Here is a 5,952-nt window from a genome sequence, read left to right on the forward strand (position 1 = left end):
GCACATTTGAATACATTTTTGTCGTTGAGATGCTAGCTCGTTGAGTGAAAAAAACCTGAGTGAAAAACACCCGCATATATATCTGGCTTCCATTCAAACCAAACTAATAGCTTTTGATTATTTATGATGCTAGGTGGCTGTCTCATACACGTTAAATTTATCCCATATTTCATATTGATGCACAATTCACAAACATATATGTATATATATATTAAAACTTTGAAGTTAAGGTGTTATGTCATGCGTAAATAAGTGAGAGAGAAAAAGCAAAAGAGAGACTCAAAGAACTAAATAGAAAAAGATGTTAAGGAATGACCTGTTTGGTTGCTCGTAATCGGTTGTCTATGAATATAGTTCCTGTCATTTTTTATGTAAGTGAGCTATTTTTGCTGTGTTTTATTTTTTGCATATAAAAATCTGTAATGGCTTAAAGTTTTATTCATATTTTTTCTTTAATAGTGAGCTTTATGATATGTTATTATGCTTTAGATCATTGAGCCATTGAGGGACTACGTGTCAAAGATGTACGAAGGGCAACTCTGCCTTTCAAGCAGCGACTTTTCGCATGTGTCTTGTGACTTCATTTCATATCTAACCAGTTCGGATTAAGTTAATTTTTGAGTATACATCAAGACAAACATCATCGTTACAACTCGTGTTTCATTCTACAGACTGTGTACCTCAAATGTTTTAACTTTAAAAAAAATGTCTTCACTGGGAACCCCAGAGCTGAAACATGCACAACTCAGTTTAGCGGGGACAATACTCTGTACCCCCTTTTTTGACATTTTTGCACATTGGATCTTTCAAGACACTGTCAGTGGTTCACGATATTGATTGTCAAAGACATGTCTATTAAGTTAGTGAATGCTCCATTCGAATAGGGACTGCTCGATTCATTCTCGAAAAATTTGCAATAGTCAAAAATAGAAAACACCCTTTTCTATTCAAAAAGAATATTCTACATTATAAGTTGTCGACTTTAAGTTAGTAACGGAACTTAAATAATTTGAAATATTTAACTTAGTTAAAGCTTTCACAAAAGGTTGCCACATATGTAATATGATGGACACATCAACCTTCAAAAAAAGGTCCCTCCTATGATACTTGGCCCTTAAAACCCTAAGGTATTTTCTAAATACTTAGCTTTCTTCTACAGGGGTAGATAAAAGTTGAAAGCTAAGTTGCATTAACTTTCTCCCATCCTTTTAGGTGTAACAATAATACAAAAATTAAGGTTCATGTCCAGTGGCACATATTACAGTCATATCGGGATTCATCATTATACGATGCTGGAAAATTACTATTGCCAAATTCAATTTCAAATGCATAGATTATTGTTTAATAAGGATAAGATCTGTGTGTGAAACGTCTGATATATACAATGATTGATTTATTCATTATTGGTCTTTAACGCCACTCTTAGTTGCTATTTCATAGCGACCAGCTATATAATGGCGAAGAAAGCTGGTGCACCAGAAAAACTACTGACATTCGGCTGGAAAATGGTAAAACATAGTTTTGGAGTAGCCGAAAATTGTCAAACATAGTTTTAGAGTCGGACCAAGCTTCCAACTCTGAAATCAGCAATGAAGCAATATTTTGTACTAGTGAAAGAAGCTTCTTTCTCACTTGATCCAGTTTTTGTTTGATAGATAGTTTTGTATTTTTTTGTCTGTCAAATCGAATAGAGCAAGACGTTTTAAAAAGAGTTTAAGAAAAAAAAGAACAGTAGCCGAGTCATAGCACATTTGAATACATTTTTGTCGTTGAGATGCTAGCTCGTTGAGTGAAAAAAACCTGAGTGAAAAACACCCGCATATATATCTGGCTTCCATTCAAACCAAACTAATAGCTTTTGATTATTTATGATGCTAGGTGGCTGTCTCATACACGTTTATCCCATATTTCATATTGATGCACAATTCACAAACATATATGTATATATATATTAAAACTTTGAAGTTAAGGTGTTATGTCATGCGTAAATAAGTGAGAGAGAAAAAGCAAAAGAGAGACTCAAAGAACTAAATAGAAAAAGATGTTAAGGAATGACCTGTTTGGTTGCTCGTAATCGGTTGTCTATGAATATAGTTCCTGTCATTTTTTATGTAAGTGAGCTATTTTTGCTGTGTTTTATTTTTTGCATATAAAAATCTGTAATGGCTTAAAGTTTTATTCATATTTTTTCTTTAATAGTGAGCTTTATGATATGTTATTATGCTTTAGATCATTGAGCCATTGAGGGACTACGTGTCAAAGATGTACGAAGGACAACTCTGCCTTTCAAGCAGCGACTTTTCGCATGTGTCTTGTGACTTCATTTCATATCTAACCAGTTCGGATTAAGTTAATTTTTGAGTATACATCAAGACAAACATCATCGTTTCAACTCGTGTTTCATTCTACAGACTGTGTACCTCAAATGTTTTAACTTTAAAAAAAATGTCTTCACTGGGAACCCCAGAGCTGAAACATGCACAACTCAGTTTAGCGGGGACAATACTCTGCACCCCCTTTTTTGACATTTTTGCACATTGGATCTTTCAAGACACTGTCAGTGGTTCACGATATTGATTGTCAAAGACATGTCTATTAAGTTAGTGAATGCTCCATTCGAATAGGGACTGCTCGATTCATTCTCGAAAAATTTGCAATAGTCAAAAATAGAAAACACCCTTTTCTATTCAAAAAGAATATTCTACATTATAAGTTGTCGACTTTAAGTTAGTAACGGAACTTAAATAATTTGAAATATTTAACTTAGTTAAAGCTTTCACAAAAGGTTGCCACATATGTAATATGATGGACACATCAACCTTCAAAAAAAGGTCCCTCCTATGATACTTGGCCCTTAAAACCCTAAGGTATTTTCTAAATACTTAGCTTTCTTCTACAGGGGTAGATAAAAGTTGAAATCTAAGTTGCATTAACTTTCTCCCATCCTTTTAGGTGTAACAATAATACAAAAATTAAGGTTCATGTCCAGTGGCACATATTACAGTCATATCGGGATTCATCATTATACGATGCTGAAATTACTATTGCCAAATTCAATTTCAAATGCATAGATTATTGTTTAATAAGGATAAGATCTGTGTGTGAAACGTCTGATATATACAATGATTGATTTATTCATTATTGGTCTTTAACGCCACTCTTAGTTGCTATTTCATAGCGACCAGCTATATAATGGCGAAGAAAGCTGGTGCACCAGAAAAACTACTGACATTCGGCTGGAAAATGGTAAAACATAGTTTTGGAGTAGCCGAAAATTGTCAAACATAGTTTTAGAGTCGGACCAAGCTTCCAACTCTGAAATCAGCAATGAAGCAATATTTTGTACTAGTGAAAGAAGCTTCTTTCTCACTTGATCCAGTTTTTGTTTGATAGATAGTTTTGTATTTTTTTGTCTGTCAAATCGAATAGAGCAAGACGTTTTAAAAAGAGTTTAAGAAAAAAAAGAACAGTAGCCGAGTCATAGCACATTTGAATACATTTTTGTCGTCGAGATGCTAGCTCGTTGAGTGAAAAAAACCTGAGTGAAAAACACCCGCATATATATCTGGCTTCCATTCAAACCAAACTAATAGCTTTTGATTATTTATGATGCTAGGTGGCTGTCTCATACACGTTTATCCCATATTTCATATTGATGCACAATTCACAAACATATATGTATATATATATTAAAACTTTGAAGTTAAGGTGTTATGTCATGCGTAAATAAGTGAGAGAGAAAAAGCAAAAGAGAGACTCAAAGAACTAAATAGAAAAAGATGTTAAGGAATGACCTGTTTGGTTGCTCGTAATCGGTTGTCTATGAATATAGTTCCTGTCATTTTTTATGTAAGTGAGCTATTTTTGCTGTGTTTTATTTTTTGCATATAAAAATCTGTAATGGCTTAAAGTTTTATTCATATTTTTTCTTTAATAGTGAGCTTTATGATATGTTATTATGCTTTAGATCATTGAGCCATTGAGGGACTACGTGTCAAAGATGTACGAAGGGCAACTCTGCCTTTCAAGCAGCGACTTTTCGCATGTGTCTTGTGACTTCATTTCATATCTAACCAGTTCGGATTAAGTTAATTTTTGAGTATACATCAAGACAAACATCATCGTTTCAACTCGTGTTTCATTCTACAGACTGTGTACCTCAAATGTTTTAACTTTAAAAAAATGTCTTCACTGGGAACCCCAGAGCTGAAACATGCACAACTCAGTTTAGCGGGGACAATACTCTGCACCCCCTTTTTTGACATTTTTGCACATTGGATCTTTCAAGACACTGTCAGTGGTTCACGATATTGATTGTCAAAGACATGTCTATTAAGTTAGTGAATGCTCCATTCGAATAGGGACTGCTCGATTCATTCTCGAAAAATTTGCAATAGTCAAAAATAGAAAACACCCTTTTCTATTCAAAAAGAATATTCTACATTATAAGTTGTCGACTTTAAGTTAGTAACGGAACTTCAATAATTTGAAATATTTAACTTAGTTAAAGCTTTCATAAAAGGTTGCCACATATGTAATATGATGGACACATCAACCTTCAAAAAAAGGTCCCTCCTATGATACTTGGCCCTTAAAACCCTAAGGTATTTTCTAAATACTTAGCTTTCTTCTACAGGGGTAGATAAAAGTTGAAAGCTAAGTTGCATTAACTTTCTCCCATCCTTTTAGGTGTAACAATAATACAAAAATTAAGGTTCATGTCCAGTGGCACATATTACAGTCATATCGGGATTCATCATTATACGATGCTGGAAAATTACTATTGCCAAATTCAATTTCAAATGCATAGATTATTGTTTAATAAGGATAAGATCTGTGTGTGAAACGTCTGATATATACAATGATTGATTTATTCATTATTGGTCTTTAACGCCACTCTTAGTTGCTATTTCATAGCGACCAGCTATATAATGGCGAAGAAAGCTGGTGCACCAGAAAAACTACTGACATTCGGCTGGAAAATGGTAAAACATAGTTTTGGAGTAGCCGAAAATTGTCAAACATAGTTTTAGAGTCGGACCAAGCTTCCAACTCTGAAATCAGCAATGAAGCAATATTTTGTACTAGTGAAAGAAGCTTCTTTCTCACTTGATCCAGTTTTTGTTTGATAGATAGTTTTGTATTTTTTTGTCTGTCAAATCGAATAGAGCAAGACGTTTTAAAAAGAGTTTAAGAAAAAAAAGAACAGTAGCCGAGTCATAGCACATTTGAATACATTTTTGTCGTCGAGATGCTAGCTCGTTGAGTGAAAAAAACCTGAGTGAAAAACACCCGCATATATATCTGGCTTCCATTCAAACCAAACTAATAACTTTTGATTATTTATGATGCTAGGTGGCTGTCTCATACACGTTTATCCCATATTTCATATTGATGCACAATTCACAAACATATATGTATATATATATTAAAACTTTGAAGTTAAGGTGTTATGTCATCCGTAAATAAGTGAGAGAGAAAAAGCAAAAGAGAGACTCAAAGAACTAAATAGAAAAAGATGTTAAGGAATGACCTGTTTGGTTGCTCGTAATCGGTTGTCTATGAATATAGTTCCTGTCATTTTTTATGTAAGTGAGCTATTTTTGCTGTGTTTTATTTTTTGCATATAAAAATCTGTAATGGCTTAAAGTTTTATTCATATTTTTTTCTTTAATAGTGAGCTTTATGATATGTTATTATGCTTTAGATCATTGAGCCATTGAGGGACTACGTGTCAAAGATGTACGAAGGGCAACTCTGCCTTTCAAGCAGCGACTTTTCGCATGTGTCTTGTGACTTCATTTCATATCTAACCAGTTCGGATTAAGTTAATTTTTGAGTATACATCAAGACAAACATCATCGTTACAACTCGTGTTTCATTCTACAGACTGTGTACCTCAAATGTTTTAACATTAAAAAAAATGTCTTCACTGGGAACCTCAGAGCTGAA

This window comes from Mytilus trossulus, chromosome 14, assembly GCF_036588685.1.
Source record: "Mytilus trossulus isolate FHL-02 chromosome 14, PNRI_Mtr1.1.1.hap1, whole genome shotgun sequence".
Lineage (NCBI taxonomy): Eukaryota > Metazoa > Mollusca > Bivalvia > Mytilida > Mytilidae > Mytilus > Mytilus trossulus.